At 37.5% G+C, this 14,336-nt stretch overlaps 1 protein-coding gene across 1 annotated transcript in view; it reads left to right on the top strand.

Moving 5' to 3' along the window:
• Positions 1 to 14,336, top strand: part of ZNF804B (zinc finger protein 804B) — a 459,373-nt gene that overhangs the window by 242,263 nt on the left and 202,774 nt on the right. The gene's annotated exons all lie outside the window — the stretch shown is intronic.

The raw sequence follows: 14,336 nt of genomic DNA on the forward strand, positions 1-14,336 counted from the left end.
TGTAACAAGAGGTCTATTGATTTTGTTTATCTTTACAAAGAACAAAATTTTTGTTTTGTTGATCCTTTGTATTGTTTTTTGGTTTGCATTTCATTTAGTTCTGCTCTGAGCTTTGTTACTTCTTTTCTTCTGCTAGCTTTGGGTTTGGTTGTCCTTATAGTTCCTTGAGGTGTGACATTGAGTTTTTAATTTGTGATCTTTCTGTCTTTTTGATGTAAGCATTTAAGAGTATGATTTTTCCTCTTAATACCACTTTTTCTATATCCCAGAGCTTTTTAGATGTTTGTGTCATAATTAATTATTGTTCAATTCAAAAATCTTTTAATTTCATCTTAATTTTGTCGTTGACCCAATAACCATTTCAGCAGCAGGTTGTTTAATTCCCATGACTTGCTGCAGATTTGATAGTTCCTCTTGAAGTTGATTTCTAGTTTTGTTCCCCTGTGATCTGAGAAGATACATGGAATGATTTCAATTTTTCTGAATTTTCTGAGACATTTTTTGTGGGCTAATACAGGATATATCTTGGAATATGTCCTATGTGCTGATGAGAAAAGTGTACAATTTGCAGATTTGGGTAGAATGTTCTGTAGATGTCTGTTAGGTTCTTTTTTTTTTTTTCTGGAATCCTGTTTAAGTCTAGTGTTTCTTTTTTTGATCTTCTGCCTTGATGATATGTCCATTTTTGTCAGTGGACTCTTGAAGTCCCCAGCAATTATAGTGTTGCTGTTTATTTCTTTGCTTTGATCTAGTAGTACTTTCTTTATAAATTGAAGAGCTCCTTTGTTAGGTGCATGTATTTAGGATTGTTATATATCTTCTTGCTGAATTTCTCCCTTTACTGTTATATAACGACCATATTTGTCTTTTTTTTTTTTTACCATGTTGAGTTAAAGTCTATTTTATCTGATATGAGAATGGTTACTCTGTCTTGCTTTAGGTTTCCATTCATGTAGAATATTTTTTTGCATCCCTTGACGTGAGTCTATTAGTATCCTTGTGAGTTAGGTGGGTTTGTTAGAGAGAACAGATACTTGAGGTGTGTTTTTTCATCCTTTCAGCCAGTCTATATCTTTTAAAAGGATTGCTAAGACTGTTTACATTTGGTATTGGTATTAATATACATGGTACTGTTCTGTTCATCGTGTTGAATGATAACTAGTTGCTTTGTTTTTTGCCTTGTTACTGTTTTGTAAGAGGTATGTACTTTAACTTTCAGGTGTTTTTACATTGGTGGGTATCAATTATTCTAGAGTACTTCTAATCATTTCCTGTAGGGAAGATCTAATCTTAGCAGATTCCCTTAGTGTTTGCTTGTCTGGGAAAAGACTTTATTTCTCCTTCATTTGTGAAACTTAGTTTTACAGTGTACAAAATTCTTGGCTGGCAGTTATTTTGTTTAATAAGACTAAAAATGAAACCACAATCCCTTCTGTCTTGTAAGGTCTCTGCTGAGAGGTCTGCTGTTGGTCTGATGGATTTTCCTTTGTAAGTAGCTTGTTGCTTTCATCTTGCAGCTTGTAGGATTTTCTCTTTCACTTTGACTTTGGTTAAGCTAACGTCTACATGTCTTGGTAATGTCCTTTTTGCTATTAGTCTTCCAGGTGTTTGATGATCAACTTATATCTGGATATCTAAACCTCTAGTGATACTAGGGAAATATTCCTCTTAAAACCTATAGGTTTTCCCTGCTTATTGCTTTTTCTTCTTCTCCCTCAGGGATACCTATAATTCTTATATTAATTTACTTTGCGTAATCCTATATTTCTTACAGTGATTGTTCATTCTTCTTTATTCTGCATTTTTTTACTAACTAGTTTACTTCAAAATCCTTGTATTTTGAAATTCATTCTTCTGCTTGGTCTAGTATGTTGTTAAAGCTTTCTGATGTATTTTGAAATTCCCTAAATGACTCTTTCACTTCTTTAAGTTCTGTATTCTCTTTTCTAATATTATGTATCTTTTTAACTAATTTTTTGTTCATGCCCTGAATTTTTTTTTTTAGTTTCTGTGAGATGGTTTTCTGCCATCTCCTCAATTTCATTCATCTTACTTGCCATCCATAATCTACATTCCATTCTGTTATTTCAACAATTCCTGGCCGGGCGCGGTGGCTCACGCCTGTAATCCTAGCTCTGGGAGGCCGAGGCGGGTGGATCGCTCGAGGTCAGGAGTTCGAGACCAGCCTGAGCAAGAGTGAGACCCCGTCTCTACTAAAAATAGAAAGAAATTATCTGGCCAACTAAAAATATATATACAAAAAAATTAGCCGGGCATGGTTGCTCATGCCTGTAGTCCCAGCTACTCGGGAGGCTGAGGCAGTAGGATCGCTTAAGCCCAGGAGTCTGAGGTTGCTGTGAGCTAAGCTGACGCCACGGCACTCACTCTAGCCCGGGCAACAAAGTGAGACTCTGTCTCAAAAAAAAAAAAAAAAAAAAAAAAAAAAAACAATTCCTTTTGGTTGGAGGTCATTACTGAAGATCTATTGTAATACTTTGGTGGTGTTGAGACAGCTTGTTTTTTCATGTTGCTGGAGTTTAAACTCTGGTGCCTTCTCATCTAGGGCCCCTTTTCTCAACTCAAAACAGACAACAGATACGGTACACCTGTTCTCCTCTGCTGGGACCTCTGTCCCTTGGTGAAGACAAGAATCAGTCCCTGTATGGCATGCTTGGATCCTACTCAGAAGCTTGGTGAGTCAGGAGAAGGGTGGATGCAATGTAAGCCTTTAATGCTACTGCTGTGCTGTGTTTTCCCTGTTCCCCTGAGGTTGTTACTAGGCCACTGTGGTAGGGCCAGCCTCTAGTGTCAGTTGTATACATGAGGTAGATCTGACCAGTAGGACAGGGCACGTGCATGGGATGGAAGAGATCTGCTAGGCACAGCACACATGCATGCAGGCATGGACAGCTGGGGTGCCAAGTGTATGGATGGGGCAAGGTCCATGTAAGGGCCTAGTAGGTGCACAGGGTGTAGCAGCCCTACAGTTCCATGGGGTGTGGGGTGGAGCAGCCCCTAGTGTAGAGTGGTCCCATAGGTTACAGATTATGCACAACATAGAGCAGGACCCCCAGATTGAGTGGACCTGTGGGACAGGGCACCTACTTGATATAGAACAGGTCCATGGGGCCTGGTGCTCCCACATGCAGTGATAGTTTGAGGCCATGCTGGTGGGGCAGGGCTCACGCAGGGCATGGTGCCCAGGGTGCCTGTGCAGGATGATATCTGTGGTGTGCAGACTGTTCTGATCCAAAGGCCACAGTTGCACTGGATTTTGTCCCACTCAGGGACTATCAGGTAGTGGCAGTGGTGGCAGCATTTCACCTACTCTGGCAGTGGGCCGTGGGCACTGAGGACTGTGGGCATGTGCTTCATCTGAGTCCTACAAAATGTGGTTGATCAGGATCACCCACTGTTGCCAGATCCATCCTAGAGTAAGGCCAGGTCCCTTAGACTCAGGCTCAGAGCCTGCCCCAGTGACAGGTGGACCCAAGTTTCAGAAGCAGTTGCTGGGCCTGTGGTCTCTTGCTCCACCCAGGGCCCATGATGGTGGCGGTGGCAGCAGTGCATATTATCTGCCCATGGGGTACACATGAGTGCCAGGATTCCTTACTCCCTACCTGCTGGGAAGGGATATGGGGGAGGATGAAGTCACAGATCTGACCTCTGGTGCACACATAGCATTCCAAGGTTGGGATGTTATGACGGCACTAGCCACAGCATCCAGTGCTCACAAACCAGCTATCCCTTCTCTCCAGAGCAATGCAGATACATAGCCTCCAGTCGGGTATCTGTATCAGACCAGAGGCCTGCTGCAGTGGAGAGGGCCTCTAACTGATCCTGTTTGCAGTATCCTCAGGGGAAGTGTGGGGTCTGGGATTTTCTCCTCTGTCCCTTTCCTGTATGTGGGTGCCTTCCCTAATTATCTCTGGTTCTGCTGAGAAGCTCTTCATACTTCTATCTTCTTCACTTCACTCTGCCACCTCTTGATGGATTCCTAGTGCTTTCCCTCAGATGATCAATCCAAAGGTGGGTATCTATTCACCACTTTTGATCCTCTTTGTGAGAGCAGCATTGTGTAGGCTGTTTCTAGTCTGCCATCTTGGCCTCTCATTATTTTTTTAAGTAATCTTTATATCCCTTCTCTTTCTCTGCTCATTCTAGGACTTTTATAATTCATAACTGTTTCATTTGATGGTGTCTCATAAGTCCCATAGACTTTCTTCGCTCCTTTTCATTCTTTTTTTCTTTTGACTAGGTAATTTTGAATGACTTTTCTTTGAGCTCACTAATTCTTCCTTCTGTTTGGTTGAGTCTGCTGTTAAAACTCTCTATTGAATTTTTCAGTTCAATTATTGTGATATTCAGTTCTAGAATTTCTGTTTGTTTTTTTTCCTATGGTTTTTATTCTTTGTTGGACCTTTCATTTCATTCATGTATTGTTTTCTTGTTTTCCTTTTGTTGTCTATCTGTGTTCTCTTGTAGCTCACTGAGCTTAAGACAATTATTTGGATTCTTTTCCAGGGAGTTTGTAGATCTCCATTTCTTTCTGGTCAGTTACTTGTGCTTTATTTTGTTCCTTTGATGAGGTCATGTTTCTTTGATTACTTGTGATCCTGTGGTTGTGCGTTAATGTCTGTGTTTTTGAAGAAGTAGGCACCTCTTCCCGTCTTTACAGACTGGCTTCATCTGGAAAAGTTCCTGATCAATCAGCGTTTCCAGTGACTATGGGCAAGTTGTTTGGTGGGGTCTGCGTGGGACATTCTGGTGCTGGGGAGGGCCTTGAGCCTGAGTCTAGCAGGGAGGAGTTGGCCTTGTGCTGGGATGAAACTGTTGTCTGGGTCCATGGGGATGAGTCTTGTCCTGAGTTTGTGGAAGCCAGCCTGATGTCAAAGTCCACTGGGGCAGGCCTGGTTGTTAGGACTATGAAGGCAGGCCTGGAGTCTGAGTCTGCAGGAGTGTTCCTAGAGCCTGGGTCTGTGGAGCCAGCCTGTTGCCAAGGTCTCCTAGGGCAGGCCTGGACCCTGCATCCACTAGAGCCTTGGTCTTTGGTGGAGAGCCTATAATCTAGGTCTGCAATGGCTTTCTTGAACCCTGGGTCCACCTGTTACTGGGGCAGGCTTTGAGCCTGAGTCTCAGGGGCCTGGCCTAACTCTAGGATGGATCTGGCAACAAGTTTCATAGAAATATATCTTGTCCTGAGTCTGTGGGAGGTGCCTGATACTGAAGTCCATTAGGGTGGGCCTGGTGCCTGGATCTACGGTGGTAAGCCTGGTGCCTGCATCTGTGGGGGCAAGCCTGATGCATGGGACCCTAAAAGCAGGCCTAGAGCCTGGGTTTACTGGTGCTGCTCTGAATTCTGGATCCTCTAGAACCTGGGTCATTGGATCCAGTATGGTGCTAGGGCCACAGGGGCCAGCCTAAAGCCTTGGTCCCAGGGGTTAGCCTGGCACTGGGGAAGGCCTTAGGCTTTAGTCTATGGGAGCTGGTGTAGAGGCTGCATCTACAGGTACCAACTTAAAGCCTGGAGCCATGGGTGCTGGCCTGGTGCTAGAGTGGCCCTTGAGCCTGGGTCCACATGGGTAAGTCTGTGGCCTTGGTCTAGAGGGCCTGACCTGGCACTGGCGTGGGCTTGGATCCTGCAGCCACGGGGACTGGACTGACAGTAGGGCTCACTGGAGTAGGCTTGGCGTTGAAGTTTGTAGTAACATCAGGTACTCAATTCCCTCTCATTCCCCCAAGCAGAGGGCATATCTTTCCTTGCTGTGCTACCTGGGCTTTGGAGAAGGATGTCATGGGTAATGTGAACTGTCCTTTCTACTCTTTTTAATCTGTCCTTTCTCATTTCTGTGCTCCATCAGGTGTTATAATGTGTCACCTGGATTCCTTGGCTATTGTGAAGGTATTTTTGTGTATGGATGCTGTTCAAACTGATGTTTCTGTGAGGGGATGAGTGCTAAAAGTCTCATTCTACCATCTTGCTGACATCGCCAATATTGTTATGTAGGACTTAAATATTCAAAGTTATTTTTTTAAATAAACTATTCCTGCCAAAGGCATCAATTTGTGATAAAAGAACACTGAAGGCCGAGGAATGTGTCACACTTTTTCTAGTTCAGCTCAACTATAAATAGTAGCAAGTATTGGTAAAGTACAGATTCTAGCTCTGGAACCATACGGAGAAGGAGCTGGACTTTAGTCTCAGCTTTAATATTAATATGTATTTGCTGTGCACTTTGGACAAGTTATTCAATGTCTATAAACTTCAGTTTTATCTATAATAATATGGAGGATAATATAACCATGTTTCAAAATGTTTTCAGAAATGTTATAACATTTCTGAAGGTTCTGTTTGAAGTACTCTAACTTTGGGAGATGAAGGAAGCTTATTTGAGGTGTTTCATGAGGCTTTTTTTATAGAGACTATGAAAAGTTGTTAAAGGTGTCTCACCTTGGATAAGATATAGAACACACCTACATCTTATTGGTTCAGATAATGAGAATGATTTACCTTAAAATGTTTACCAAATTTGAGATTTTTTTTTTACTACTGACACTGAGCCATCTTTAAAGGTTTGAATTTCTAATATTTCTAAACTTTGTTTTTCTATATAATTAAGTTATAAACTCTCAGAATAGATCTCAGGGAAAAAGGTTCCAGTGTGAATTAAGCTCTATTTTCAGCTATAATAATTTACAACCAGTGCAGAGGTGGTCCTGCTCTGAAGGACAAGATAGGAATGTGTTCTAACCATTGAGTTCTTTATCCTTTCCAAGATTCCCCCACTGAATCAGAAACAATATTGAAATGAATAGTTCTTGAATGAATTTTCTCCTATTCTGCTTCCTTGGCAAAAATAGCTCAACGCATTTTTTTCCATAGGTCAAAATGCACTATATTTATATTATGGGTTTGAGATGGAAGCAGGTTTTTGAAACCTGTACTATAGGTAACAAAATGATGCATATATTATATACGCAAGCCAATTTTAATAAGAAATTCAATTGCTTAAAAAATACAATAACATATTCATTTCTATATATCATTTCATAAAATATGCCCTTTTTATTGACTCCTTTGCACAGAAATTGTATTCTGTAAAACAAATATGGAAATCAATGACAGCTGTAAAATAAATCAAAGTCAGAATGCTGAAAGGAGAAACTTGAGATGGTCCTTTGAAAAATAAAATGACTTCTAAATCAACTGATAGTTGTCTGACATTTCTACTGATTAATGCCAGGGTTCTCTACAGCATACTAATAGGATAAACAAGGGAAAATTGAATTTCTTGACATAATATAAGGGTCAGTTTAAAGATATGCATGCCCCAGCCATATCACTTAATCACAAATATTTGCAACCTGAAGCAGAAATTAATTCAATATGAATTTTATACATTTAAACAAAATAGTCTTTATATCACTGCACATAATCAATCTTCATTGCTTCAAATTTTGTAAAATAAAGCTAATTCCTACTTTTAATTATTAATATAAACATCTAATTATTGCTAGTTTTAATAAAGTGGAATATTTTTTGAGTGGGTTATATGGTACATTTAGTTACAAAAGTGCCTGGAACTATATCATTGGAAAACATAATATAGTATCCGCTATAAAGTGTCATGGTTGATAAAAAACTCACTCACTGAAAGCCATTCAAAGGACTTCTGTATTAACATTTGCAAATGCACACTCTGATTCCATAAATCTTTATGGAAACACATTTTTAACAAATGTACTGTAGTGTATATTTAAAAGTGCTATGTGATTTGTAGTTAAAAGCAATTATGATTCACTCTATCTGCTGAAATAACCAAGGGGAGGTGTTCGTTGAACAAAGAAATTATAACATTTAAGACAGTAAGGATTGTTGTTCAAATTCAGAGCATCAGCCACCCTGCAAACCGCATCAAGGACTTCCTTGTAATAAGACCAGCTTCAATAAACACATGTAAAGGTATATCAAAATCTAAAATAAGTTAATGGAAAGTAAAATTTCAAAGAAGAGTGCATTCTAAAGAAAATGCAGTATATATATCCAGTGGAATACTATACAGCTATAAAAATAAAACCCTGCCATTTGCAACAACGTTGATGAACCTGGAAGACATTATGTTAAGTGAAATAAGCCAGGCACAGAAAACAAATACCACATGTCCTCACTTATATGTGGAATTTCAAAAACGTTGATTTCATAGAAATGGAGTAGAATGGTAGTTACTAGGGGCTGGAGGGATTGGTAGGAGAGAGGGAGATGGGGAGATATTGGTCACAGGATATATAATTACAGTTAGGGAGGATTATGTTGTTAAATGTGTCCAGAATGGGCAAAAATATAGAGACAGAAAGTAGGTGAGTGATTGCCTGAGGTTGTTAGGGTGGGGAGAGGATAGGTATGTGGGTTAGAGCAATGTCGAATGACTAGTAATGGTTATGGGGTTTCTTTTTTATGTGATGAAAATATTCTAAGATTTAGTGTGGTGATGGTTGTACAACTAGGTGAACATACAAAGAAAAATTGGATTGTTTACTTTAAGTGGATGAATTGTATGATATGTGAATTATATCTTGATAAAGCTGTTTAAAAATAGTGTGTCCTATATTCACCAGGATATTCTCATAAGTGCCTCAGATTTAGAAGAAAAAATCTTATTATTTCACCCTCTTCCCAATTCTCCACATGTTGTTTCCTCTTTTTCTTATTCTGTATCAGCTAGTGATGTTATCCTGTAACCAGTTCTTCAGTTAGAACATCCTGAAGTCTTTTCTCATCTTCATCTTTTATATCCCACCAAATGCAGGTCTTGAATTTGTCTTGTCCTTCCTTCTTTCTTTGTCTCTCTTCTCATTCCCCTTCCTTTGTCTCTTGACTTCCTTCAGTTCATCCTCCACACTGTGGGCAGACTAAACTTTAGAAACACAGATCCAATTAAGTCTCCTTAAACATTTGATTATTCTCTCATTTCACAGAATTAAACCCAAGTTACTTAGTGTGGTGCTCTTCTTGCTTCCAGATCTTTACACATACTGAGTGATGTCACCTCTTTTGCTGCTTAGTGAAATATCCATTATTTAAATTACTTCAAATTGCTCTTCTCATCTACATCTCATTAAGAGTTACTTGATCTCTTCTTTGTATATTTTATAGCTCTTTTTACATGACAGCTTTGTATCAATTATTCCATGTATTATCACTTATTGATTTGCCTTCTAACTTTCCTGTACTCTGACAAAATATGTATCTTATTCAACTTTGTATGTCAGAGGCTAGCTCAGATTTTGCCTGGTTGAACATGTATTTGTTGACTAAGAAATTAACTGGCAATTAGAAAGCTGGATTATAATTCTGACTTTATGCTGATTTACTACAAGAATCTAAACAGGGCACTAAATTTTGCTGAGTATCTATAGAATGAATGGAAGGATGAGACTAGTGGTTCTCAAGCTTTATTAATTCTTTAGTACTTTCTAAAGTCTGCACAAAGAGAACCTAAGAAATACCCATGGATCTTGTAACAAATTCATGTTGCTTAGATCCACGTCCAGATACACAATTAAGTTGGTTGCAGGCCTCTGGAATCTATGTTCATAAGATTTTCAGGTGATTTTGATTCAGATCTAGAGACCACTATGAAAAACCTTGGACCATATAATTTCTAGAAAAACCTTGGAATTAATATTTTATTAAAAATACATGAGAGAAAGTTAGTGATTATACTTTGAAGGAAAAATTTATGGATTCTTAAAATATTGTATACCTTCTTGGTATGCAAGGGAAATGTCAGGGAAAACTCAGTCTAAAAAAAAGGGCCATTGGGCCCACTAATGTTTACTAAATTTAATGGTGTCCAGACAAATATCAGAATTAAAAAGGTAGAGAATACATTTCATAGCTTAAAAGGAGTGGCCTGATGAAACTGCTTTATGATTTGGGTTATAAACTGAAGAAAGTCATTAATAAAAGAAGTGGTAGCAGGTTGAACATATTAACAAAAGATTATACAAGAGCTATATAAGTTCATGAAAGTTCCAGAATATTCTGTAAAATGAGGCTGAGCATATTTGGGATGTGACTTCTCACTTTGAAGAGTGCCATCATGTCAGCAATCATACTTCATTAACCAGTCAGACAAAAACCAGCTGGATACTAATAAAATCTAAAATGGCTAGAATGGATGACCTAATATCCAAGGACTGGCCTTCACCTTTGGACATGAAGTTGATTCTATCAGTTAACTCAGAGTCATTTCTAACTGGAGAGACTGATTGATAGTTACAATCATCAAAAAAAAAAGCTATATAAAAGAGAATGCTGCTATATTCATTTATAGCAGAAATAAAAGGGCCAAAGTCATGAGGCCATATGTGTCTCCTGATAAGTTTATTCTTTCTGTATTTTAAAATGTCAAAAGTAAAACAAATGATAGCTAAAAAAGTTTTGTGAGTTAAAGTCTCTACAAATTAGGCTTTTGCTGGACTAAATAAAGGCCTCTTTCCTGGGATTGTTTGAAATACTCTTTAGATAGCTGGATTTTAATATGGATAGTTATCTAGCTAAATATATCTCCCTAAAGCATTTAGGTTTGTTAGAATCATAAAGTTATTATTACTGTGAATAGTTTAGAAAGTATGTTTCTGACCTTGAAAATTTCAAATTTGGATTTTCTTTTTCAACCAATTCAAAATCAATCAATCAATCAAGGAAGTTTGAGATAGTTTCCCATACAGTTCTACATCCCCCAAATGTTGTTGGAGATTCCTTAGGACAGATATTTTCATAGATAGCCTCTTTTGAGGCTTAAAAATTATATTAAATTTACATAGTTAACTCCAAGTTTTGGGTTGTATGTCATATTACTCATGTCAGTCCTTTGTGCAGACAAGCATTAACATCCATGGATGATTCCATAACAACAGTAAACCTTATAATTGTAGGATTTCACACCTTAGACTTTATAATGTTAAGGAAGTGGTGTACACTATTGGATGTGGGGCAATCAAATGCCATTAATCAAAGACAAACCTCAGTAATGGAGAAAACAAGTTATTTTATTTAAAAAAAAAAATGGTGGTAGCCTGATATGGGAAAAATTGGAGACTATCAAAATATACCTGAACTCGGATGTTAGCAGTGATCTTTTACTAGTTATGTGATTTTTAATGTTATTTAATTTCTCAAAACTCAATTTTCCTCCACTGGATCACAGGAAAAATTATAATTGCTTTACTGGATTACCATACCCACTAACAATAAGTATATTAAAAGACCAAAAATAGTGATTTGCTCTTGTTACATATTACTATTATAATTGTTATAAAGGGAGGGCATGGTGGCTGACACATGTAATCTTAGCGCTTTGGGAGGCCAAGGCAGGAAGATCACTTGAGCTTAGGAGTTCCAGACTAGCATGGGCAATATGGAGACCCCATCTCTATAAAAAAATAAAAAAACCTTAGGCTTGGTGGTATGCTCTGCAGTCCCAGCTACTCAAGAGGCTGAGGCAGGAGGATCAGAGGATCACTTGAGCCCAGGAGTTTGAGGTTGCAGTGAGCTATGATGACGCCACAGCACTCCATTCCCAGCAACAGAGCAACACCCTGTGTCCAAAAAAAAAAGAAGCCCTTACTTCAATTACCTTAATAATGTAATTTAATTAGAATATACTCCTGCTACTAGGTTGAAAGATGGTCTTGAAATGGAGAAGATGTCATGTAAAGATGATAGAGACTTAATATAAATGTTTTATTAAAAAATCTCAACTGATTGTAGTACCTGTCTTGCCACTCCCTAAGTACTGCTGTTAATTATTTTCTTTTTTTAATAATAACTAATGGTTTTGCTCTTCTTATAGATTCCATGAGATAAATCAAGGCCAAGTTTATGATAGAATAAGGATGGCTGTTAGAGAAGGCAAACTAGGGTCTTTAATATGGAATTTGTATGACAAATTGTCTTGCCCTTTGCTTCAGTTTCAGGAGCAAGCTTCTGTATACAACACTTGCTGACAAAGTGGAAACACATCTTTAGTGTATCATTAAATAACCAAACGCATTAGTAGTCAGGTTTCCCAAGTGCCTCCTCTTTGAGTTGCACAAACTACCTATTGTTGATCACGAACATATCATTAATAATAATGTATCTGAGCACTTAATTATCTAGCAATATGCTGGACTCCTTGAGGTTCTATATATATTAATATAATGAGAATATGGAATCACCTTTGCTAGTACAAGGTCACTGACAGGCCACGTAGAAGACACTGACAAGAATGGAATTTTCTTACCCAGCCCAATACTACACCAAACAGAGATTGCCATTTTGCTTCTTATTAGCGTGATTCACAATTGGAAAGGAGGATGATATTAAGGGTTCCTTCAGTGATGTGTTGGAGTTGGCCTGTATGGGTTTGCAAGAGCTGGCTATTAAATTTTTAAGAAATTTGCCAGCTGGTTTTTAAATATTTGGTAGCTCAAAATTGACCATAGTGTGAGTATTTATACCTCACAAATTAGAAAATGCCCCTACGCCTATATTTCCCAAAGATCCTATTGTTAAACATTTATTAGCACATCTGCTTCATTTCTACAACATTAATACTCAGCAAAGGTGCAAATATTACTTAACCCTAAATTTAATCACTATGGGGTAGGGATGAAGACATTAGGAGTTTAATCAACTCTGGCTTCTGCTTAATTTAGCTATTACCAGAAGCAACTAGGTTCCCTATGAATATATTTGTTCTTTATTATCAAGTTTCAAATGATAGAATTTTTTAAACTACTACAGAAATTATACTTCTCTGGATATAACTCATTTTGAACAGCTAAAAATTTCCCACTAAGTCCAGAAATAAGTACATGGAAGAGCAGTGTTTTCCAGTAGTGAGTGGATTAATACAACATGGGTATTCTAAGGTGTCAATGGTTTCTATTTAAAAGTATATATTAGAATATAGTTAAAAGTTTTTTAAAAAAATTGTAAATGACAAAAAAAGGTTTTAGTATAATTACCAAGTGATGTACATATAGAATTTTATCCATTAATGCAACATCATGAACTTCTTATAAATTCCTTTCCAGAGCCAGGTGAGGGCATTATAGTTTATTGCCACATAAGAAACCATGGAATCAGTCTTAAAATCAATCAGTATTCATATGTGATCTAAAATTATTGCTCCTACAAAATAAAGTACTGTTTTCAATCTACGATAAAATTAAAATGATAAATTGGCAAAATTCCATTGCCTTCTCTATGGTTAATGGTTTTACAACTAATTCCTCAAATCTTAAGTGCACAATCCCTGGATTCATGTCCCTGATGATCACAGAGTCATTTTATGAATTCATCAGGACTCATTTGTGATGTCTTATTGTTCCTTGAGATGGTTTAAAGTTTAATAGAAAATACAATGGTAATTTTTAAAGGTGCATTAAATATCTTCATCTACTAGGGTCTTACTTATTAAAAGACCCTTTAATAAAATAGCTATAAAATTTCCTCCTCCTCTTTCTTTATCAAAATAGTGTTCATTTTTCATTTAACAAAGTCTGCTCATTATTAGAAGTGAAATGATAGAAATGAATAGAGAAAAAGCTAATAATTCCCACCTCAGTCCCTCTTAATTCTTCCTTTCTGTCTTAACAACTTTTGACATGTATATCATTTTCTATCATTCTCCAAGCTCATAATTATATATACAAATGCAAAAACTCATTATTATTTTGTTATTTCTACTAAGATAGAAATATATTCTTTATTTTCTGACTTTTTTAATTAAAAATATATTATGGATATCACCCCTGGTCAATAGATACAGATCCTACTACTCATCCTTCTTAATGACTACATAATATTCCATAATAGTGATGTATCAATTTTTCCAACCATTCACCTATTTGTAGACTTTCAGATTGTTTGTTTTGTCTCCCTCATGAGCAATGCTTTAAGGATTTGTGTGTATGTGTATATGCTTTTATTTCAGTAAAAAAAATTCCCAAAATTATTGGTATAAATTTTTAATAGATACTGCTAAATTGCTTTTCAAATAGTTGTAACAACTGATACTCTCACAAACTTTTAGAAACTATTTACTGTCGGCCGGGTGCAGTGGCTCATGCCTGTAATCCTAGCACTCTGGGAGGCCGAGGCGGGCATATTGTTTGAGCTCAAGAGTTCGAGACCAGCCTGAACAAGAGCGAGACTCCCATCTCTACTATATAGAGAGAAATTATATGGACAACTAAAATATATACAGAAAAAATTAGCCGGGCATGGTGGCACATGCCTGTAGTCCCAGCTACTTGGGAGGCTGAGGCAGGAGGATCGCTTG

The sequence above is a fragment of the Lemur catta genome, chromosome 11 (assembly GCF_020740605.2).
Source record: "Lemur catta isolate mLemCat1 chromosome 11, mLemCat1.pri, whole genome shotgun sequence".
Taxonomy (NCBI): Eukaryota; Metazoa; Chordata; class Mammalia; order Primates; family Lemuridae; genus Lemur; species Lemur catta.